Source organism: Lissotriton helveticus, chromosome 2_1 (genome assembly GCF_964261635.1).
Source record: "Lissotriton helveticus chromosome 2_1, aLisHel1.1, whole genome shotgun sequence".
Lineage (NCBI taxonomy): Eukaryota > Metazoa > Chordata > Amphibia > Caudata > Salamandridae > Lissotriton > Lissotriton helveticus.
The window spans coordinates 1,414,496,966-1,414,522,433 of record NC_136059.1 but is presented as its reverse complement, the minus strand read 5'-3'; positions in this window follow the sequence as shown (position 1 = coordinate 1,414,522,433).

The window sequence follows — 25,468 nt, the reverse complement described above, 5'->3', positions numbered from 1 at the left end:
TATGTGAAACATGGGGTAGGCCCCATCACATACAATGAAGTGTGGATCAAATACACAAGAAAAGATGGTGTTTTAAAATGGCCCCAATAGTAGCTTTGATACCGAAATCTTAGATAACCTTGAAGTTAAACTGTTCAAAAAGAAAGCCCGGCCGGCGATGTTTGACTCTTTCCGCCTATGGCGTAAGGAGGCCAAACAGAAGGAAATCAAATTAGCTAAGAAAAATAAGAGAGAAGGGGGACTTTCAGTAATGCAAGCTGCTATGCAGTTTAAAGACAATGAAGAAGAGCAGATGAGTGAGCAGTTGCACAGGCAACGTAAAATGGCAATGGATAAATGCTATCCAGTTTTGCCGTCTCTTCAGTAAGAGGCAGCAAAAGAGCGTGAAAAAGATCCATTAATGTCACATTTATTAAGTTCGCCACCCCCCTATGCGCAAAATGCCACGGCACCCCGGCAACCTTTAGTTGTGCAACCTGTGCCTCCTGTTCTTCCGCAGCACCCACCAGCTGTTCTCCAGCTGGCTTCTGTCCCTATGGTGCAGCCTCCTCAAGGCCCACCGACCACATCTGTTTCACCTATGCTTTCTACGATTGTGCCTAGTGTACTTTCTACTTCTCCTAATGCTCCCTCTACGATTTTGCCTAGTGCTCCTTCTATTTCTCCTGATGCCTCCTCTGCTATTGTCTCTGCCCCTGCCCTATCTCACCCCGTTTTTCCACCCGTTCTTCCTTCAGTTTCACCTTCCATTCGGCAGAAAATGGCCAGCACTGTTACTAACCTTTTCTCACCTCTTTTCGGGTCGCCTACTACGACCCCTAACATGGGACGAAGACAGTTGCGAAGTCGACTGCCTGACTATCAAGAGAGAGATTCACTGAATCGTTTAGCACGTAAATGGGTTATGGACACTGTAAAGTATGATGTAGAGTCTGTCATGGAAGTCTTCCATCAATGGGAAGCACCGACGCAGAGATATGTTTTTGAACAGATGTGTGTTTTCCTTTGTGAGGATTTGGAAGACAACGATCTGGAATGCAACCCGCAAGAGTTGTGTCGTGTATGGTTCAAGTTTGGAGAGGGCATGATCGTAGGTCCCGATGTCGAGAGAGCGGTTGAAATATTGTTATCATATCGGAGTAAGGGGAGCAGTTCTGGGTCACAATCTGAGCCTGGCGCATCTAGTAGGAAAAAGGCGCGACAATACCCCATGAGAGAAGTTCCCCCACAATGGAGAGAGGGCGACACAACTGTTGACCCACCTATTCTGCCCCACTTTCAGCGTGTATGGGTACATGTCCCATGGAAGCGAGCTGAAGTTTTAGCACTTAAACAGACATTACCTGACCCGCGTAAAAATCCTGCAGGGTATTACAAAGAGTTGTCACAGACTGCTGGATCATGTATAATGAATTTAGCCGATATCGATATGTTGTTTGGGAATGTTGTTCCACAGCCTTTATGGGGTAAAATTCGTCATACAGATCATGATCAGGAGTTAGGTGACTCATGGGCTAATAGTGCGGCTGCAGATGCCCGACAAGTTGGTGGTGCTAAGCCTGAGCCCTTAATAGCAGAACTCCCTGGTAAAATAGTTGATTACATGAAAACGATAATGCCTGCAATACGCGTAAATTGGGATAAGTTGTCTGCATGCAAGCAGAAGAAAGAAGAGACAGTCTCAGATTTCTTCACCAGATTTGAAGAAACATTTGTCGACCACAGCGGTCAAGATATGACCACAGAAGGTGGTCAGAGATTATTTGTCGATAAATTCGTGCACAATCTGCTTCCAGAACTGTGTAAAAAGTTAAAGGATTCAGAAAGTTCTTGGGCTGTGTCATCTTCAGCCCAGATATTGGCTACTGCACAATATTACGAAAATAGAGACAAGGACGAGAAAGATAGAGCAGAAAAGAAAACTAAGGAGTTGAAAACAAAGGTTTTGTTACAGCAAGCATATCCGCCACGTGTTGGTGGTGGTCAAAACAATAGTGGTCAGAATAAATATCAGAATAATTTTCAGCAGCCTCAACAGTATCAGAGGAACTCGCAAAGAGTCGAGTACACTCAGCCACGTGTCCCTGTAGGCCCCAACCAGTGTTCATATTGCAAGGAAGAGGGTCATTTCAAGTATAGTTGTCCTATTTTGTTACAGCGTGCAAATGGTGCTTCTGGTGTAAGAGGTCGTGGTGTTCAGCAAGCGCCTAGAGGTAGAGGACGTGGAAACGTCCCCCAGAACGGACGTCCCCTTCCACCCCAAAATTCTATGAATAGGTTCGATCAGCAGAACAACGCATCTGACAGGACAGCTCAATACTATGTTGATGATTACTATACAGAAGATGAGTATTTGGAGGGTAATGATTGCTAGGACAGCCGTAGACAAAGAGAGGGAGTTGTTTCAGTTCCAGTAGATCAGAGTGGACCTTACGTTGAGGTGATTACATCAGGTGTGTCAGAGCCTTTTCTGTTGGATACTGGTGCTACAAAGAGTTCTATTATGCACTCCAAACTCCCTGGCGCACCTTTGTCTGGCGAAATGAACGTTTCTGTAGGTTTTTCTGGCGCCCCAGTTAGAAATCCGATTTCTGACCCTTTGTCTCTTTCTGTTGGTCCTTGCGAATTCGAAGCACCCCTTATTCTGACAACAGGTTGTGGCGAAAACTTGCTAGGATTGGATTTGTTAAAAAGATTGTATGCGACTTTGTACTGTTCTCCTTCAGGAGTACAGCTTACTTTAGGTAAAACAGTGGTTTCTCCAATGTATTTGTCGAGGGATAAACTTCCAGCAGAATTGTCGTTTCTTCCAGATATTCTTTGGGCCACTGGTCCAAATGATGTGGGTCTTTTAGAAATACCACCATATGTTGTAACATTGAAAACCAATGTTCAAATGCCACGAATTCCCCAATATAGGATATCTAGTGAAGGTGAAAAAGCTTTGCTAGCGATCGTTTACGAATTGATTGAAAAAGATGTGATTGAAGAAACACGAGGCAACGTTTGCAATAGTCCTGTTCTGCCTGTCTTAAAACGAACTGATCCCTCTCAGCCACCTGTGTATAGATTCGTGATTGATCTTAGAGAGGTGAATAAAATCGTTGTGCCACAATTCCCAGTTGTCCCCGACATTACCACATTATTGACTATGATTCCAGCTTCTGCCACTTGGTTTTCGGTGATTGACCTGAAGAATGCTTTCTTCAGCATTCCGATTGCTGAAGAAAGCAGGGATATTTTTTCCTTCAGTTTAGGAGGTCGCAGCTTCCGCTTTAAACGCGCTCCTCAGGGCTACTGTGAAAGTCCGTCAATATATAGTCAAGCTCTAAAAACGCAGCTTGATACGATTATTCTACCTGAAGGTGCTGCCCTTAGTCAGTATGTGGATGATTTGCTCATTGCTGCAGACACCGAGGAAATTTGTAAAAAGACCACGCTGTCATTGTTGCGTCACCTGTGTGATTTTCATTACAAGGTGTCACTTTCCAAACTGCAATATTGTCGACAAGAAGTGACCTACTTAGGTCACCTCTTATCGAAGGAGGGAAGGAAACTGACCCCAGAAAGAATTCAGGCAATAGCGAAATTGAGTGTGCCAAAAACACAGAGAGAAGTGCGTGTTTTCTTGGGCATTACATCGTACTGTAGACAGTGGATTCCGAATTTTTCGTTACTAGCCAAACCCTTGGTGGCATTAACGTGTAAAAATACACCCAATCCCATTCCTTGGTCTGAAGAGTGTCAGAAAAGTTTTCTCGAATTGCGCACAGCATTATGTTCGGCTCCTGTGTTAGGTACCCCCAACTACAGTAAGCCTTTCACATTGTATGTCCACGAGAAAGAGGGCTGTGCATTGTCAGTGTTGACTCAGTTGTTTGGAGGTAGGCAGCGTCCATGTGCCTATTTTTCGTCAACTTTGGATCTGGTAGCTAGAGCATTGCCAAGTTGTTTAAGAGCCACAGCAGCAGCAGCTGTTTCTATTCGACAGTCTGCTGGTATAGTAATGAATAATACACTAGTCGTGATGGTCCCACATGCAGTAGACACGCTGTTAAATAGAACCAAGACACAGCACTTAACTAGTGCTCGATTGTCAGGTTACGAATTAACATTGTTAGCGAGTCATGTGCACATAAAAAGGTGCAATACTTTAAACCTAGCCACATTGTTGCCAACTGTAGAGGAATCAGGTGTTTCAGAACAACACGATTGTTATCTTAGAACAGAGGAAGAGACGAAAGGGAGAGTAGATCTATCCGACACTCCTCTTGCTGAATGTGATGGTACGTTATGGGTGGATGGTTCATGCTTCAAGCTCCCGAATGGTGACACAACTGCAGCATATGCCGTCACGACTTTGCATACAATTGTTGAGGCTGCACGTGTCCCACATAATTCAGCTCAAGCAGCAGAATTAATTGCACTCACGAGAGCATGCGTGTTGTCTAAAGGGATGAAAGTGACTATCTACAATGATAGTCAGTATGCATTTGGAGTGGCTCACAGTTTTGGACGATTGTGGAGAGAACGTGGGTTCCTGACTTCGCATGGAGCTAAGATTCAGCATGGTCAGTTGGTGAATGAGCTTCTTGAATCACTGACCTTGCCTCTGAAAATGGCGATTGTGAAATGTAGTGCTCACAAGAAGGTGACTGATGATGTTGGTCGTGGAAATGCATTTGCTGATGAGATCGCGAAAGAAACGGCAAGGAATGTAATGAGCCGAATGTATGTTGCAGGCCCTACAAGATGGACTGGTGATGTTGGAATGTGTGAAGACACGATAGAGAGTGTGAAGTCCATCCAAGCTGAGGCCACAGAGAAAGAGTTGAGCACGTGGAGAGAAAGTATGGGTAGAATGGATGCAAATGGTTGCTGGATTTAATTATCAGAGCATCAGAGATGGTTGTTACCCGATGCATATATGCTTGCAGTGGTTACAATGGCTCATGGAATGGCTCACATCAGCGTGAAAGGAATTTGCAAGTTGTTGGCTCCAGTATGGCAGAATCCAGGGATTCCCAAGTGTGCAGAGAATGTCGTCAAGAACTGCATGGTGTGTCTGAAACACAATCCTGGGAGGGGAACCCCAACTCCAGCTGGTCATTTTGCACCTCCTACGTATCCGTTCAAGGTTTTGCAGCTAGATTTCATTCACATGGAGAGGTGCAACAATTTGAAATACGTACTCGTTGTTGTTTGTGCCGTCTCAAGATGGGTAGAAGCCTATCCCCTAAAAGACAACACTGCCTTGTCCACAGCAAAAGCCCTTGTGAAAGAGTACTTCCCCAGGTTTGGAATGCCTAGAATGGTCTGGTCTGATAATGGAAGTGAATTTGTGGGTCGTGTGATGAAGAGGGTGTGTGAAGGGCTAGGTATTCGGCAGAAGTTCCACGCTGCAAATCACCCCCAATCAGCTGGATTAGTAGAATGCTACAACGGCACTTTAAAACTTAAATTGGCCAAAATCCAAGCGAGCACATGTCTTAAATGGCCTGATGCTTTACCCCTAGCACTCCTGTCCACTAGAATGACTGTGCATTCACGAGTGAAACTTAGCCCTTATGAGATCGTTTTTGGCCGGCCAGCCAACATATGGGGAGTGCCTAGACCCACTAAGTTCAGCGAGCTTGAACACCCTGTTTTGCTTGATTATCTTTATGAATTGACGGCTAAATTGCGTGTTTTGCATCAACAGGTTCACGACACCCTGCCTCCGGTCTCTGAGACTCCAGGTCACTCCATCGACCCTGGCTCCTGGATTCTTGTTTAAAACTTCCGGAGAACTAAGAACGACCAGCCCAGGTGGACCGGACCGCACCTCGTCCTTCTTTCCACAAGATCGGCTGTTCGAGTGGAGGGGAAGGCCAACTGGATCCACGGGGTCCACTGCAAAAGAATCCCTTCACCTCTGCTATATGACCAGTGGGTCCAGAAGGGTGTCGCTGACCCAGAACCTAAGACCGTGCCACGTGTCATACCTTTCAGTGATACACGTGTAAAAGGAACTAACTCTGAACGTGAAAGCGAGAACATTTTGCACAAGGCTGTGCCACCATCCAAGCGATTGAACACTACAGAGCCTGAACTCTTGTTCCAGGATCAAACAGTACCCAGAAGAGAACGTTACAATTTGAGGACAAGCCTCCGGGGACCGGTTTCTGCCATTTCAGGCGTCGTCGGCCCGGCTTGCTTGAATCCTGATGGTGCAATGAGCAAGGGACTCACATCTGAGTATACCCTTCCACGCTTATAGTGGACAAAATGATTCAGAAAAGGGGGTGGTGATGAACAGAGTGCCTGAATTAAGCAGACCACTCTTACCCAGTCCAAAGATCAGGGCTTAATCCATCACCGTTTTTTAGCTCACTGCACCATCCCAGCTCAGAACTTGGCTATATGCAAATTAGTCTGTTCCTGTCCCAGTGCATGATGGGAACAGGGCAAACCAAACTACCAAGCCAATTCTTATACTGGGAAGGAAACAAGCTTCCGGGGACCGGTTTCTGCCATTTCAGGCGTCGTCGGCCCGGCTTGCTTGAATCCTGATGGTGCAATGAGCAAGGGACTCACATCTGAGTATACCCTTCCACGCTTATGGTGGACAAAATGATTCAGAAAAGGGGGTGGTGATGAACAGAGTGCCTGAATTAAGCAGACCACTCTTACCCAGTCCAAAGATCAGGGCTTGATCCATCACCGTTTTTTAGCTCACTGCACCATCCCAGCTCAGAACTTGGCTATATGCAAATTAGTCTGTTCCTGTCCCAGTGCATGATGGGAACAGGGCAAACCAAACTACCAAGCCAATTCTTATACTGGGAAGGAAACAAGCTTCCGGGGACCGGTTTCTGCCATTTCAGGCGTCGTCGGCCCGGCTTGCTTGAATCCTGATGGTGCAATGAGCAAGGGACTCACATCTGAGTATACCCTTCCACGCTTATGGTGGACAAAATGATTCAGAAAAGGGGGTGGTGATGAACAGAGTGCCTGAATTAAGCAGACCACTCTTACCCAGTCCAAAGATCAGGGCTTGATCCATCACAGTTTTTTAGCTCACTGCACCATCCCAGCTCAGAACTTGGCTATATGCAAATTTGTCTGTTCCTGTCCCAGTGCATGATGGGAACAGGGCAAACCAAACTACCAAGCCAATTCTTATACTGGGAAGGAAACAAGCTTCCGGGGACCGGTTTCTGCCATTTCAGGCGTCGTCGGCCCGGCTTGCTTGAATCCTGATGGTGCAATGAGCAAGGGACTCACATCTGAGTATACCCTTCCACGCTTATGGTGGACAAAATGATTCAGAAAAGGGGGTGGTGATGAAGAGAGTGCCTGAATTAAGCAGACCACTCTTACCCAGTCCAAAGATCAGGACTTGATCCATCACCGTTTTTTAGCTCACTGCACCATCCCAGCTCAGAACTTGGCTATATGCAAATTAGTCTGTTCCTGTCCCAGTGCATGATGGGAACAGGGCAAACCAAACTACCAAGCCAATTCTTATACTGGGAAAGAAACAAGCTTCCGGGGACCGGTTTCTGCCATTTCAGGCGTCGTCGGCCCGGCTTGCTTGAATCCTGATGGTGCAATGAGCAAGGGACTCACATCTGAGTATACCCTTCCACGCTTATGGTGGACAAATTTTTTCAGAAAAGGGGGTGGTGATGAACAGAGTGCCTGAATTAAGCAGACCACTCTTACCCAGTCCAAAGATCAGGGCTTGATCCATCACCGTTTTTTAGCTCACTGCACCATCCCAGCTCAGAACTTGGCTATATGCAAATTAGTCTGTTCCTGTCCCAGTGCATGATGGGAACAGGGCAAACCAAACTACCAAGCCAATTCTTATACTGGGAAGGAAACAAGCTTCCGGGGACCGGTTTCTGCCATTTCAGGCGTCGTCGGCCCGGCTTGCTTGAATCCTGATGGTGCAATGAGCAAGGGACTCACATCTGAGTATACCCTTCCACGCTCATGGTGGACAAAATGATTCAGAAAAGGGGGTGGTGATGAACAGAGTGCCTGAATTAAGCAGACCACTCTTACCCAGTCCAAAGATCAGGGCATGATCCATCACCGTTTTTTAGCTCACTGCACCATCCCAGCTCAGAACTTGGCTATATGCAAATTAGTCTGTTCCTGTCCCAGTGCATGATGGGAACAGGGCAAACCAAACTACCAAGCCAATTCTTATACTGGGAAGGAAACAAGCTTCCAGGGACCGGTTTCTGCCATTTCAGGCGTCGTCGGCCCGGCTTGCTTGAATCCTGATGGTGCAATGAGCAAGGGACTCACATCTGAGTATACCCTTCCACGCTTATGGTGGACAAAATGATTCAGAAAAGGGGGTGGTGATGAACAGAGTGCCTGAATTAAGCAGACCACTCTTACCCAGTCCAAAGATCAGGGCTTGATCCATCACCGTTTTTTAGCTCACTGCACCATCCCAGGCACCATCCCAGCTCAGAACTTGGCTATATGCAAATTAGTCTGTTCCTGTCCCAGTGCATGATGGGAACAGGGCAAACCAAACTACCAAGCCAATTCTTATACTGGGAAGGAAACAAGCTTCCGGGGACCGGTTTCTGCCATTTCAGGCGTCGTCGGCCCGGCTTGCTTGAATCCTGATGGTGCAATGAGCAAGGGACTCACATCTGAGTATACCCTTCCACGCTTATGGTGGACAAAATGATTCAGAAAAGGGGGTGGTGATGAACAGAGTGCCTGAATTAAGCAGACCACTCTTACCCAGTCCAAAGATCAGGGCTTGATCCATCACCATTTTTTAGCTCACTGCACCATCCCAGCTCAGAACTTGGCTATATGCAAATTAGTCTGTTCCTGTCCCAGTGCATGATGGGAACAGGGCAAACCAAACTACCAAGCCAATTCTTATACTGGGAAGGAAACAAACTTCCGGGGACCGGTTTCTGTCATTTCAGGCGTCGTCGGCCCGGCTTGCTTGAATCCTGATGGTGCAATGAGCAAGGGACTCACATCTGAGTATACCCTTCCACGCTTATGAAATTATTTTGGCCACCATGAGTGTGGAAGGGTATGCTCAGACATGAGTCCCTTGCTCATTGCACCATCAGGATTCAAGCAAGCCGGGCCGAAGACGGCTGTAATGCCAGAAACCGGTCCCCGGAAGCTTGTTTCCTTTCCAGTGAAGAATTGGCTTGGTAGTTTGGTCTGCCCTGTTCCCATGATGCACTGGGCCAGGGACAGACTAATTTGCATATAGCCAGGTTCTGAACTGGGATGGTGCAGTGAGCTAAAAAACGGTGATGGATCAAGCCCTGATCTGTTGACTGGGTAGGAGTGTTCTGATTAACTCAGATACTCTGTCCATCACCACCCCCTATTTGAAATTATTTTGGCCACCATGAGTGTGGAAGGGTATGCTCAGACATGAGTCCCTTGCTCATTGCACCATCAGGATTCAAGCAAGCCGGGCCGAAGAATGCTGTAATGCCAGAAACCGGTCCCCGGAAGCTTGTTTCCTTTCCAGTGAAGAATTGGCTTGGTAGTTTGGTCTGCCCTGTTCCCATGATGCACTGGGCCAGGGACAGACTAATTTGCATATAGCCAGGTTCTGAACTGGGATGGTGCAGTGAGCTAAAAAACGGTGATGGATCAAGCTCTGATCTGTTGACTGGGTAGGAGTGTTCTGATTAACTCAGATACTCTGTCCATCACCACCCCCTATTTGAAATTATTCCCATAGTGAAATGGCAGGTGATGTTCATCCCTGCAAACCGTAGCAGGCACCTCAAGGAGCATCCCACAGGGTGCAGGGACCAATAGAGGGGCACTCGGCCTCCGACCGGAGGCTGTGCACTCAAGGGGTCCATGCTGGGAGCCCCCAAACATAGTTTCCAGGTCAGACATACCGGCATGGAAACCATTTATGTATTTATTTATTTTTTAAGAATTTTTATTGCAGACCCAAAATATACACCATACTTCCATGCAGAAATGCTACCTCTGGTATCAGCAGAGTGCCTGTCTCTGTTCAGTTCGGTACACAGCCATTAAGCCCTCATCCCGGAGGTCGGGCGGCGTCAAGTGGAAAAGTGTCAGAAGCAAAGTGCCAAACAAAGTTTTAATTAGTTTGTAAAAAGTTCTCATGTCCGCTTTTCTTATTTCTTTCCCCCTTCACCCCCACCCTCCCATCAGCTCTTAAACCTGTCCCCAACAACTCACCCCCCCACCCTGAATCTCACCACCTACGCTTATGAGCTAGTCTAGTCTACTTCTGTAAATGTTATCAGGAACTCGCCACACGCTAGAGGTACGATTTATGTACAGCGCTGCTGTATTTACTTAATTGATGGGATAGGATTTCACAGGGGGTACGATTTTGGGTGCCTGCACTGTGTTGTGTATTTTTTTTTAAAAACTGCATTTACTTTTAATTGCTTAGGCCTGTCTCACGTTCCCCGTTCCACCCCGAGCTTTGCTCGTTTGTGTGTAGGGAATTTCTTCCTATCTCTTGCCCGGCCATTTTTCACACTTCCGGCGGAAGGGGGGAGCGGTCTAGTTCTCATCACCCTCCTTCCCCTTATTTACCGATGTGTTGGGCGGCGTGCAGTGGACGCGCCGATGGCACGCCCAAGGCGCGCCAAAGGCAAGCCCGTCTGCGCCCGTCATCGCTTGTACATCGCCTCTCGCCAGGACCCCTGGCCGCTGTCGGCCCGGTCCTATCCGCTATTGTAGGGATGAACTCCTGACCTACAATACTGGCCCTGCCCTTTGCACAGTCAATCTTTCTACCCTGGGGGACTCTTCATGGGACTGCCCTGCTTGTGGCTCCTTCTCCATTCCGACCCCTACTCTCCCGACATGTGTCCATCAGACCAAACCCCAGATTCAGCTTAAATTACTTCAGCTCAATGTCAGATCTTTGGCAAAACATCACGCCGAAGTTCTTGATCCTATTTCTGAGGAACGTCCTGACATACTGTTTATGTGTGAAACCTGGTTAAATGATGACTTAGTAACGATTTCTAACCTACCTCTACCCCTTGGTTATTCCATATGTACCCTAAACAGGGTTTCTAGGGGAGGGGGGATAGCGGTCGTGTTTAAATCACACTATTCCTGCCTATTTAACAAAGTGCAGGTGGCAGACTGTGAAGCAGCGCATTTCCAGGTAGCCGTGAGCTCACAGTACTCATTATCAGGCCTCTTAATATATCGTCCTCCGGGTTCAGCAACTAAGTTCAAGGGATCGCTCCCCGAGGTTGTCAGTGAGCTTGCAGCAGGCTCGGCTAATTTTAGTATCTGTGGTGATCTTAATCTTCACCTGGACCAGATCCAGGACAATGCCACTTTCATAGCAGACCTTGCTGCTCTCCAGCTGGACCAATTAGTCCCTGGACCCATGCACTTAGCGGGACACCTGCTTGATCCATTATTTTCCAATCTTCACTCAATTACTATGGATCAACCCACTCCCATGGGCTGGACTGACCACTACTTGGTCAGATGGTTCGTCCCTCTCACTGAGCCCCCTAGCAACGGAACCCCAAGATCGGTATTTAAAAGGCCCTGGCACAAGCTGAAGCTGGATGACTTTCACCACTTTCTTAACGCCAACCCTCTCGACAATTGTCGAGATTACGATCGGTTCTGCAAATGGATCTTGCGAGGTCTCGACGCCCTAATTCCAACAAAATGGGTGAAAGGTTGTATCTCCACTTCCAATCCTTGGTACAATAACTCTCTAACCGTCCTGCGAAAAGCCTGTAAACAGGCTGAACGCGATTGGAGGAAAGATTACGCACTGGAGAAAAAAAGGCACTACTTGGCAAAGATAAAACTCTATCACAGAGCGGTCTGTAAAACACGCGCATCCTTTTATGCCATGGAGATTAGCTCCAGTCATAACCCCACCAAATGTATTTTTAAAATCCTTAAAGATCTCAGGACCAGGAAAGCAAGTACCTCAGTTGTACCCTCCATGCTCTTATGTGACGAATTAGCATTTTTTTTGTCAATAAAGTGCGTACCATCTACTTATCCTTTCCTGATCCCTGCACACCTCCGGCCTATGTTAAGCCTAGTGTGGAACCTAGGGTCTCCCTGATGTCCATTCCGCCTCTTTTGGAGGCTGAATTTACCAGGCTCAGTGGTAAAATTAAGTCGGGTTCCCCCTTGGATCCCCTGCAGCCATCTCAATTTAAGGATTCCCTCTCCATCTTCAGGGAGCCTCTCTGCAATATAATTAACAGCTCCCTCCTATCCGGGACTGTTCCGATCCCCTGAAAGCATGCCTGGCTGTCCCCAATTCTAAAAAAAAAACAACGCAGACCCCAACAAACCGGAACATTTTTGCCCAATATCCCTCCTACCCTGGGTGGCAAAAATCGCTGAAGCTCACGTCAACAACGTACTAACCCAGTTCGTGAATAATAACAGCATGTTAGACCCTTCCCAGAATGGGTTCCGAACGGGCCATAGTACGGAAACGGCCCTCCTGGCCACCACCGAGCAACTACGATCTCTCATGGACGGAGGTCAAAGTGCGGCGCTGATTCTGCTAGATCTCAGCGCCGCCTTTGACACGGTGCCCCACGAGATTCTACTCCGGAGACTCAAGGAAGCAGGGTTAGAAGGCATAGCCTTAGGCTGGCTTCGCTCATTCCTGACTAATAGATCATTCCGAGTATCAGTACCTCCTTAGTCTTCTCAGACCCACGCCATTGGTCAAGGGGTGCCCCAGGGCTCGGCCTTGAGCCCACTGCTCTTCAACTTATACGTCCAGCCTCTAGCTGTGGTCGCCAAGCTGTGGGACCTTACGATAGTCTCTTATGCTGATGACACGCAGCTAGTGGTCACCTTGGCGGACGGTTCTTCCCCCACAGCCTCCAAATTCAAAGACGGCATGACGGCACTGGCCAATTGGATGGCAGCCAATTGTCTACAGCTAAATGCCATGAAAACTGAGGTTCTGTTGATGGGCAAGCACGTCAATCTATGGAATGAGCAGTGGTGGCCCCCAGCCCTGGGAACAATTCCATCCCCAAAAAATGTAGTGAAGAACGTGGGGGTCATGATGGACTCTTCCCTTTCCTTTCAGGCCCACACCAAGCAGCTAGCCGCTTCGTGTTTTGGCACCTTGCGAGGCCTAAGACCTATTCTAAAATACTTTGCCCCCTCGGTTCGCAAACTCATTGTGCAAGCAACCATGCTCTCACGTCTTGACTATTCGAACTCCCTCCTTCTGGGGGCGAACAAGGCAGAAATTATTAGAATGCAACGCATTCAAAATGCTGCGGCTAGAGCTCTGGTGGGCTTGCCGTGTTTCTGCTCAGCCTCCAGCACTATTCAAAAACTGCATTGGCTGACGAATTCATTTCAAGACACTTTGTATTTCTTTTAAAATTCTGAAATGCGCTACTCCGGCCCTGCTGAGTAACCTGATCTCACATTATGTTCCATCGCGCCCTCTCCGTTCAGCAGAGCTACACTTAGCGACGGTGCCTAGAATCAGGCTTTCAAGGACAGGTGGTCGGGCTTTCCGATACCTTGCGTCCAAGCTCTGGAATTCCCTCCTGGTACATATCCGCGCCATCGATTGTCTGTTGTCCTTCAGAAAGGCCATCAAGACCTTCTTGTTCCCTTCACCCTAGTTTATCTCCCTGTCAATTTCTTTTAAGCTGGCCCACATTGTTATCGTGTCCTCATGTGGCAGCGCCGGGACGCCCCTTTGCTGGGGCAGCTGTGCGCTTTACAAAACGGATAACATAATATAACTAATGGTTGTCTAAGTGTGTGATGTGCCTGGCTCGTCTTGGGAAGTTTCTATTTCAGCTGCAAGTCTTTCTCCATCTTCCTGCGATGCACCGTCTCGTAAGGCCTGCACTAATGCTTCCCACGCTGCTGCTGCGTCCAGTGCCTTGTCGTCCTGTCTCCGACGTGCTAGTTGGAACCGAAGTGTGCTTTCACTAGCGGCCCATTTCAGTAACTCATGGATCCAGCGCCTGTATGTGGGACCCGATCTCGTCTTCCAGAGTCTCGTGATTTCTCTTTTGGCCAGTAGAAGGCCCATATCAATAAATTTACTTGTGATCTTATTTTTGGGAGTGTGTGGGAACCAATGTAACACACTGACAGCCATATCAAATTGTAGTTGCCTCTCCGTCACCTCGTTCAGCGTGTTCCCAACCGCCCTCCAATAGTCTCCCAGTGCAGGGCAGGACCACATCATATGGTCCAGTTCCGCTCCCTCTGTAGCACATCTGGGACATGCTGCTTCAGCCGCCCGAAATATTTTTTGATTTTACCAGGGGTTAAATATGCTCTATGGAGGATAAAGAAGTGTATCTATTGAAAGCGAGCGTTTCTCGTGCTCTTCCGTGCTCTTCGCACTATCTGCGCCCAGGCTGGCTCGGGTATCTCCTTATCTAGGTCAGACTCCCACTTGGCCTTTAACGCCGATAACGGCGGTAAGTTCTCTCGGAGCATTCTAGAGTACAGGCATGTCGTCGTGGGTTCCAATAGCCCTTCCTTCCAATGCGAGTGGGTAGCTCTAGTGACCGCAGCATGTAGTAAGTATCCTCCTCTCGGGAGGTCAAACCTCTCTTGAAGCGTCTGGAATGGTAATAGCGCCCCATCCTCGTACAAGTCACCAAGGACCTGCAGCCCGGCGCCTTCCCATTCCAGTAGCTGCGACCAGTCCCCTGAGGGGGAGTGCCGTTATCATCCCGAGAGGTATCTCAGGTGCATATGGGTGGCGTACGCCCGCCCGACGTTGGGAGCGATTCCAGTATAGCCGGAACGTCTTTTTTTCAAGTGTCAAGTCACCAATGGCCAACCGCTGCTGCAGGGTTATATAAGCAAGGACGTGTCGCGGAGTACCCCCCTCTCTCTCAGTCTCCGGCCCTCGAAAAACCCTTGCTACTTCCTGCGTGAAAAGTTGCAGCTGGGCCGCCAGATAATAAAGCTCAAAGTCTGGGACCGCCAGGCCCCCCTCGTCTTTCGGACGGGTAAGCGTTTTCAGTGCAACTCTGCTCCTATCCGATCCCCAGAGAAACGAGGTCAGTTGCGATTTCAGTTGCCTAAAGATGGAACTGGGTATCCCCACAGGCAGTGTACGGAAATAGTACAGGAGGCGCGGTAGGACAATCATTTTCAGTAGGGAGATGCGGCCTGTGACCGAGAGCAGGAGCATGGCCCAAAAGGCCATGTTACCCTTCAACGCTCGCATACATTGGCCCACATTGCCTTCCAGCATATCTGCTGCCTTGTGATATACATATACCCCCAGGTATTTCAGGCAGGTGGGCTCCCAGCTGAGTAAGGGACAAAAGGCAGGACGTACCTCCCCTTGTCGTACAGGGAATAAGCAGGTCTTGGACCAGTTAACTTTCAGACCCGAGAGTTCTCCAAAGCGCAATAGTAATCTCTCCGCTCCCGCCAGCGCCTCCTCCGCGTCCTCAAGGAATAATAGGAGGTCATCAACAACAAACAACAAATTAAAGAGCTCACAGACGGGCTTTTGTCCAGGACAGGGCACTGACATCGCCCTCCTGGCCGCGGTTGAGGAAGCCAGAACACTGCTTGACGACGGAGGATCAGTGGCAGTGATCCTCCTCGACCTCAGCGCGGCATTCGACACCGTCAACCACCAACTTCTCATTAAAAGACTCAAGAGAGTAGGTGTGGAAGGCTCCGCCCTTTCCTGGATCTCATCCTTCTTAGATCAACGGACCTATCAGATCTGGGAAAAAAACGCCCGCTCCTCCGAAATTCCCCTCCAATGTGGCGTGCCCCAGGGCTCCTCTCTGAGCCCTACTCTATTCAATATCTACATGTCCACATTGGAGGAGGTTATCACCCCTTTCGGAGTGAGCGTCGTCAGCTACGCCGACGACACACAACTAGTGGTGTCTCTATCCCACCCCAGACAACAATCAGCAGATCTATTTAACTGCCTTTCACAGGTCCACCTCTGGATGAACAACTCAGCCCTAAAATTAAATGGGACAAAAACCGAAGTTCTGCTCCTCGGTCCAAAAGGGCTCTCACTCTCCCCGAACATCTGGCCAGCCTGTATGGGCCCCCCCCCTGACCCAAAAGTAGAGGTAAAAAGCCTAGGGGTATGGCTCGACTCGGACCTCTCATTCACTGCGCAGGCAAACAAAGTAGCCGGGACCTGCTTCGGGCTCCTGAAATCACTGAGGAAAGTCCTGCCCCTCTTGCCCTTCAACTCCCAAAAATTGCTTATTCAAGGCTTGATAATCTCAAGGCTTGACTATAGTAATGTGATTTATCTAGGTGCCCCGGAGGCGACCCTCACCAAGCTTCAAAGAATCCAGAATACTGCGGCCCGGATTATCACAAACACCCCTGCTAGAACCTCCGCCAAACCTGCCCTCAAACTCCTCCACTGGCTTCCCATAAGGGAGCGGGTCAAATTTAAGGCCCTGTGTCTAGCTCACAAACTACTTCAAAAGCAAGGCCCCCCGCTCTCAGTAAACTGATTACACCCTACAGACCCACGAGATCCCTTCGGTCGGACACAGAAAACCTCATCACCACTCCCAGATTTAAGAAAAGCCGCTCAGGCTGAAGACGCTTCTCAGTCCAAACTGCACACCTTTGGAACTCGCTCCCCCGCGACCTGAGACTTGAAACACGGTACCTTCACTTCAGAAAGCGGCTCAAAACTCATCTTTTTCCCCAATGACTCACGCCTACTCTAAACAGTTATCCCCTGCCCCCCCCGTTCCTTCTTTAACCGTCCTGAACCAGCTCAAACCAAAGAGATAGGGTGCCTAGCGCTGGGATACCTTATGGTGACTATGCGCTCTACAAAAATAAATAATAATAATAATAATAATCCGCATATAAAGAAATGAACTGTTGTCCCTCTCTACTGCTTAGACCCCTATAATATTTACCCGTCCGGACCTCCGCTGCAAGAGGTTCGATCGCTTGAGCGAATAAAAGGGGGGACAGAGAACACCCTTGTCTCGTTCCGCGCTCTACCGAATATTGATGGGAGGTGAGCGAACCCACTCGCACTCTTGCCACTGCCGAGGTGTAGAGCACTCTTGTCCATTGGATATAGCCTTCTCCGAGCCCAAAGCGCCCCATGACTTTATATAAGTACTCCCATTCCAAGCTGTAAAATGCTTTCTCAATGTCAATTGACAGAATCATTGGTGTCCGCGCTTCTGGATGGGTGTCATCCGAAAGCCGTATGAGCCGCCTAATATTCGCAGTCGTGTTGCGCCCAGGAATGAATCTGGACTGATCTTTGTGGACTAGGCCGGTCATATGCTGTAGTAGTCTGGCTGCTAATATATTACTTAAGATTTTGTAGTCCGTGGTTAGCATGGATAAGGGTCTATACGAAGCCGTGCTGCGGCTCTCCCTCCCCGGCTTCAGCAGGGGGACCACTAGTGCCTCTCGCATTGATTGGGGCAAGCAGCCAGCCGTATTAGCCTCTTTGTACACCTCTTGGAGACGTGGTGCCAGCAGGTCTATATATTTACTATAAAATTCTATGGGCAAGCCATCCAGTCCCGGTGTTTTATTAAGGGCCATCCGCTTAATGGCCCCCCTAATCTCTCCCAGATCTATGTCTCTGCCCAAGTCCTCCGTCTGGTCCTGGTCCAGCCGCGGGAGGAGCAGCCCCTCCAGGAAATCATCTATGTCGCAGTCGCCACCCTCTAATGTGCTCCTATATAGTGTTTCATAATAACATTGAAACCTCTGCAGTATTTCAGTTTGAATGTAGATCATGCGTCCCCCCTCCTCCTCTAATGCCAGGATAGGGGAGCTTCGTTTAACGGGGTTAGCCAGCCATGCCAACAATGTCCCAGCTTTGTCCCCCTCAGCATGCGCCCTCAGCTTGTAGGACTTATAGTCAAAACTGCGAAGGCGCTCCACTTCTACCGCTACTGCTTCCCTAGCTGCACTGACCGCCTCCTGAAGTTCAGGGTGACCCGGCCGCGCCACTTCCGCTGCTCTCAGTTTGTCCTCTGCCTTGTCGAGATCTTCTAACAAAACTCTTCGTACCCCTGCATATTTCCCGATGAGCACCCCCTGACAACTGCCTTGAAGGCGTTCCATTCCATTGCCCTGGACGACGTTGTGCCAGCGTTTTCAGCGAAATACTGGGTTATCCCTTCCTCTAGTGCTGCGTGAAACAGGGGATCATCCAATGTCTCAGGTCTCAGCTTCCAGGTCGGGACGCATGATACCTCAGTCATCCAGTCCATAGTGACCAGCATAGGGTTATGATCCGAAATTGTCCTGGCAAGGTACTCAGTCCGCGCTACAGTCGGCATCACCGACGGGGAGCACAACACTGTGTCAAGTCGAACATGCAAGTCTTGCAGGCCAGAGAAGTATGAGTAGTCCCTGTCATTGGGGTGCTGTGTACGCCAAGCATCTATCAGGTCCCATCTCCCTTGCCAGTCCAGTCTGCCTCTGGTGAGTCGGTGTACCGGGGAGTCCCCCAGTGGAGGGTGAGATCGGTCCAGAGTAACGTCCGTCACAGAGTTAAAGTCCCCCCCCAGCATTACTGGGCCCGCTAGGTAATGCGCAACCGCTCCCGAAAGTCTCATCAGGAATGCCAGCTGATCAGTGTTTGGTGCGTATATGCAACAAAAGGCTACCTCCCTGCCCCTAAGTTTACCCTCGATGGCTACATACCGGCCCTCAGGGTCTATCGTTTGTCTGGTCAACTGGAATGGAGTACCCGCCCTGATCCAGATCAATGTGCCCCTCGCAAACGCGGAGTAAGTAGTGTTAAATAATTGCCCTCTCCACCTGCGCTGTAGAGCTATCCCCTCTTGTTTTGTCAGGTGTGTTTCTTGAAGGAATGCTATATGCACCCCCCTGCGTATCAGATAGGCGTAAACCTTGTGCCTCCTCGCCATTGAGTGCAGTCCCCTCACATTCCAGGTCATACATCTCAAATTGCCTGTATTAGCCATTGTCCCGCAATGACAAATGTGGTGTAAGCCAGTTACCCGCTCCTGCGTAAGTGGTGATTTCCCACAACATGTCTCCAAATTCTCGCATGACCAACCCCCCCCTCAGAACAAAAACAAATGGTACCCAGTGGAGAACATTCCCAACAGTCTCCCCCCCCCCGCCTCCCCAGAACAGGACCCAATATCACACTATCAGTTCCCATCCAAACTCAAATAAACAACCCAACCTCCCACCTAATCCACAGTCGTCACTGTGGTCGCCTTAAGGGCTAGTGGAGTGTGGCTCTAATCCGGAAGGTAGCTGCGCCAGCCCCCAACCCCCGCACCCATGATCCCCCCATAACTAGCTTCGGTGAATCATCCTGTTTTTTTTTTTTTAACATATAACCACATAACATGACATACACTCCCCCAGTTACCAGTAGTGTCCGCTGCTTTCTATGCCCGTATCAGAGGCTCAAGATTTCCTCCGCCGTCTGTTACTGTCGGGCCTTTGGTGCTGTTCACTTCCGACTTGTCTGTTTCCGAGCCCGTGATGTGGCCCTCCGACTCCGTACCCCGGTTTGAGGGGGAAGCATCAGTTCCTGAAAGTGCCACCACCGCCTGCAGCGCAGCCCTCCTCTCCCCCTCCGTTTGGGACTCCGAGGGTTTCCGAGATCCCTGCCGTCGTCTGCGTAGCCTCTGTGATTTCCGCACCTGCGTTGTCCTCCGTTCTTCTTCTTCTCTGCATTTGGCTCTGTCCGTGCCCGCCTTGTACGTTTCCCACCACACCCAGGCATCTGCGGACGTAAGGAAGAAGAGCGTCTTTCCATCCAACACCACCCGTAGCTTGGCCGGGAAGAGCAAGGAGTATGGTATGCCTTCCGTTCTGAGTTCCCGTTTAATGGACATGAAGGAGGCTCGCAGCCGCTGCGTCTCATAGGTGTAATCAGGGAAAAGTGTTACCTTGCTATTTAGAAAGATCTAGAGTGTCCCTAGAGCATGTATCTTATGGATTACTACGTTAGTCCAGACACATAACCTAGCTTAGTCCTATGATGGATGCATAGTATCTTCTGGACTAACGTAGTAATCCATAAGATACATGCTCTAGGGACACTCTAGATCTTTCTAAGTATCTTTCCCCTGGTCCCAATAAAGCCAATTCAGGGGGGCCTCCTGATTATTTCTTTGTTACCTTGCTATTTGCAACATGGAACGGCCCCGCATCCCGGGCTCTCTGGAGCAATAAGTCCCTGTCCTTGTAATGCAGCAGCTTGATTACTACTGGTCTGGGCGGTAGGCCCGGCCTGGAAGGTCTAGCCGGTACGCGGTGGGCGCGCTCAAGCCTGAAAAAGGGAGATAGGCCTTCCGGTGCCACCGTTGTCTTAAACCAGTTATCCAGGTAGCTGATCATATCCTCACCTTCTGTTTTTTCCGGTAGGCCCACTAGGCGAACGTTGTTGCGCTGGCTTCTGTTTTCGGCGTCTTCGGCCCTTCTTTCCAGCGATTGGATTCGGTCCAGGGCGTCCACCAGTTTCACCTCCATTGATTTGAGAGCAGGGACCATCTCTTGCAGGGTGTCTTCAGTGTTCTTGACCCTGTCCTTAAGTTTGTCATGGTCCGCGCGGAGGAGCCCCAGACCTGATGCCACCTGCGCGATATCCTGATGTAAAGAGTCTCTCGTTGCTGCAATAGCCTCCAGTATGCGGTCTTGGAGTTGTAGCAAGTCCGAACCCTCCGGTGTTTCCGGGTACGCGGTCTCATCCGTCTTCCCCTTGTTCCTTACCATGGTTCTATAGCACCTGTCGGGCCATTACACTCCACAGTGTGAGGGGTGCGATCGTAGCCTTAAGATGCGGTGGGGTCGCAGCAAAGGCCCCTGTTGGTCCGGAGGCTCTCCAATTGTGGGCTCAAGAATGGTTTCAGTACCGGTTGTGTCTTGGTGCGTAGGGTCGGCCAGTCCGAGTACTTTCGTCTACGCGCAGTGCGTGAGCTCTTCTCGCCGCAGCTCGTGATTCTTGTCAGATATGCTAGAGTTTCATGTGGCTCCCCACAGTGGGTTGATCTAGATCGTGGGCAGGTATCTAGCTCCTTGCGAGCACTCTGGTAGTATTCCGTGCAACGTTAATAAATAGGGCAGTCCTGAGCGCTCCCCAGCCCCGCGGCGCCCAACCGCCCCGCCCGGCAACCAATGCACCCCAGCACGTGGTTCAGGGCTGTTCTCAGGGCCTGGGCTTGCGATATCTCGATACCAGTACTCTCATGGGCCCCCAACGCCTCCGAGCGCCAGTCTCCTGCTTGCTTCCCTCTTCGCGCTGCGGTACTCCCAGGGCGCCGCTCAGGTTCGTTTCAGCCTCGGAGGAGCGTGTCCCGGCGCGGAGTCCCAGCCGTCAGGCCCCCAGCATCCAGGCAGTGCGTGCTGGTAATACTGAGTGAGTGCAGGTCCAAGGGCCCCGCTCGGGCAGTGCGTGGAGCGGGGGCCCTCTTTCTCGTGGATCTAAGCAGCCTGCTTTCCCTCGTTGCCACGCCGGCTCACCCGCTTCGTGTACTGCTGTTCCCCAGTGCCCCCGCGATCCTCAGGTTACTCGATGTCTTCCTCCGGAGCCCAGGTGATTTCCCGGGTATCGGCCCCTGCTGGGGTGCTCCGTCGTTCCCCGAGATGCCAGCCGTCGCTCACCCTGCCCAACCGTGGTCACCGGGTCAGTTCCAGTGCTGGGTGCGCGCAAGCACGGAGGGCCCGGCAGGTCCTGCACCCCCGCCCCTGCGCAGCGCCCAGGCGCCTTCCGTCTCAAGCCTCAGCGCCCTTACCCAAGCTGAGTTTCAGTCGTTCCCACAGCAAGCCGTCATGCATCAGCCACATTCCTCTTCACAGGGGCAAAAAGTTTGTGTCCCCCCCCGCTGTTGTGCCGATCTGCTCTTTCAGTGCACTGCCGGTCCCTCATGCACCCTCGGTAAGCAGTCCAGTCTAGGCTCACCGCTTATGACCAGGTGGTGTCTCCGGTATCAGTCCGGCACAGAGACGCTCATTTGTTTCTCCCCCGTACGCGCCAGCCGTATCAAAGCCTTCTCACACCTTTCGCCGCCATTTTGTAGAGCCTCGTAAAGCACAGTCCGTAGCAAGATCAGGCCAATACAGCGTTGTGCGGTCTATCGGGCCTGCAACGCCATCCTCTGTAATCGCTATGTTCTCCGCTGCAGCACTCTAGGGTTCGCCTCCCCAGGGATCACCACTCTGCGCCGAGGTCCACCGTTAGCGAGCATCGGCATCGGAGATGGCCGCCATGACAGGTCTTCTCCGCCCTCAGGCTCTGCAGTCGCTCCGCTCGGTCCCCTGTGCCTCCGGCTGATCTCGTTTGCGCTCGCAGGGGTGCCGCTATGATTCCCCCCGTCTCCGGAGCGCAGATGAGCGTATCCGCAGGAGTTACCACTCAGTTTAAACAGGATTAAATGGGCATCAGGCACGGAGCTCCAAGCTGACGCCGCCATTCCCTCCGGCGTCCAAGCCACGCCCCCCCGGCATGGAAACCATGTCGGAAACCGTGATCGTAATCTCAAGGGCAGAACCTGCCCTTGAGGTTACTTGCTGAGTCCGTCAGAAGCCATCTGGAATGACTGGCCGGTTTTCTTTCCGACCGCCTCCAAAATAACGAGGTGGTTGGAAAGGAAATTGAGACGTCCATTACGATGTGGGCCTAAAGGCTCTGATGTGGGCCGTATAGTAATCAGCCCCTCAGTGCTTAAAAACCGGTCTAGTGGCTTAGTGGACTAATCCCTTCACTATAGGGGCCTATGTTTGACCTCTAGGTCACAGATTCAAATCCCGGCCGGCCCACTCAGCCTTTTATTCATCTGAGTTTGATAAAATGTGTACCAGTGAGTTGGGTAACAATAAACATCTGTTATACAGCACCAAGATGCCCACGAGTGAACTTGCGCTTTACAAATACTCATGTTAAAACTAAGTGGATGAAGAAGTGGTGACAACAACCACCGATTCACAAAGTCACTTTTGCAGCATTGATCCAGAGGGGGTTGGAAAAATTGGTGAAATTTAAACTGGTGAACATAACGAAGTTCTAGAACGTGCTGCTATTGAGAGTGAAGATCCTGGAGAAGGTACCAGTAGCAGTGGACAGTCGTAGGACCAGGGTCAGTGTGAAAAGCTGTTACAAAGTCATGAGTGGCAGCAAGAAGAAATAGTCTCTGATCCAACCACTGAAAAATTCCAGTTGAAAATTCAAGTCACAAGAAGCCTCAGAGGAAGAAAAATGTTCACTGTGAATCAAGCTGATGATGCTGATAAAAGTTCAAGTCCATCGGTGATCGGAGAAGATTTAGCACTAGTCAAACGCGAAGATGTAAGAGTCAAGACAAACATCAAACAATATATTATAGAGAACCTGTAAGAGAAAAACACTGACAGAACAAAACATTCTAGCAAATCAAAGAACCTGAAGTAATTGAATTCAACGCAGAGAACAGTGGAAGTGACTTGCCAATTGCTGAAAGACCAGCAAGAAAAAGAAGTCCGAACAGAACGTAAGCTTCACCTGAACGAACTTATCAAGCATCTGTATCTGAAAAAGAAGTCAGTAACAGAGATCTACAGTGCACTATACTGTGCCAATACATATTTGAAAGTAAACCAGAAGAAGAATTAACTTCAAAGCTCGGTAAAGACTGTCAGAGAATAATTTAAGCTTTATTAATAATCTTAAAAAGGAAAAAAGTTTGAGAAAATGAACTGAGATAGAAAGACAATATTTTGAAGACTATTTTGATTATTACTTTTACTGAAAAGAATAAAAACTCCATTACTGTTTTATTAAACTTTTTTTTATCTAAAGAGAAAATGGCATATAGCAAATGTTGCAAAATTATTGGCATAATCGACTTAAGAATAAAACAAATAATCTTAGTTGCCTTACTGTTGTGCCTCTTTTCTCCTGTGGATTAAGACTCCACAGAAGTTGAATTAACTACAGTATAACATGATGCTAAATCTAATACATTGACCCATAGGGAAAGCTTAGTTTTTGGATTTCATGATAATATTTATACTAAAATGTTGAGTGAATATCTGTTTATTATGGGGGTCAAGGACTGCCTTGTGTGTAATTTTCTCCTTTCTTCTACAAGTGAAGGAACTACATATCTATAGCTTCCTATGTCTTATGGTCTAGCCGGTAATGTGTTTGTTGGTATTTTTAATAAACATGAATTTTTATCACATCATCTGTTGGATTTCTAAGTGTCACTGAAAGACCTGCGTGACTCTGCAGATGCAAAGAATGGTTTCAAATATGGAAAATTCCTGAATACAAGTTAATAGTAATACTAACCATACTAAATGGTTGTATATGTATACTTTTTTTTTTTTTTTTTAAAGACCTTTATTGTACTTCACCATTATACACGGCGTCTGGCCTACAACCCCTTGGGCCGGCCGCAACGTATTCACAGGTACTCTGTAATATCAATAATAACAGTCCATATGCCGACATCCTAGGGGTACGGCGGCATTCTATAATCATACGAGTACATAATTCACATAAGGATCATAAATCCACTTAGGTCCATTTTTGTGTTTAAAAAGAAATAAACTTGTTAGTATCGCATCAAATATGGAAGACGACATAAACAATCACGTATGCAGTATTTTGGAAATACGTAGTGCAAATACAGTTAAGCCCCCATCAATAAACCTTCTGCAGGTAATGGCTAAATTCCGGAATAAACTGATAACCCACCGTATAGCACTTAATCGTGGGAATGGGACTCTTAGTCTAAAAGGGCCTCATCCGAGTCAACCTGGGGAGGTTCACAAATATCTCCCCTGAACTTGTTCCATGCCCCCCAGATCTGCCCCCATTTCCTGGGGCACCCCCGATGAACAAACACTGCTTTCTCGGCAACCATCGCTACATCCATGTCCCTACACCAGTGCCCCAGCGTAGGCGAAGCTTCAGCACCCCACTGTCTAGCAATGTTTCGCTTTGCCACCAGCATCACCAGCATGGCCCAGTCCTGCTGACGGAGGGTTAAGTCCGTTGCGTCCCATACGTTTAACAGGCAACGCCGGGGTTCAGGCAGCAGGGAAACAGTCATGGTTTGGGATATGGTACACATCACAGCGGCCCAGAACATACCCACTCGACCACAGTCCCAAATAGTGTGATAGAACGTTCCCTTCTCCCCGCATCCACGAAGACAATACTCGTGAGAGGCCTTACCTATCTATGTAGGACTGTTCTGGTGTAAAACGTGCGGTGCAGTATTTTCAGCTGTACCAGTTTAAGTCTGGAGGGGATCGCTGTTTCCCGCGGTGAGGAAATAGCCTCTTGCCATTCTGAATCCTCAAAGTCGCCTATATCCCTCGACCAGCCCAACCGTAACTTAGCCAACCTGTCCGGGAGATTGTTTACCAGCTTCGATATGCGAGTGATGTAGCTTTGCAGGGCATGTGTTCTGTTAGCAATCTATCCTCAAGAGGAGTGGATTCCTGTAGGACTGTCTCTGCCGGG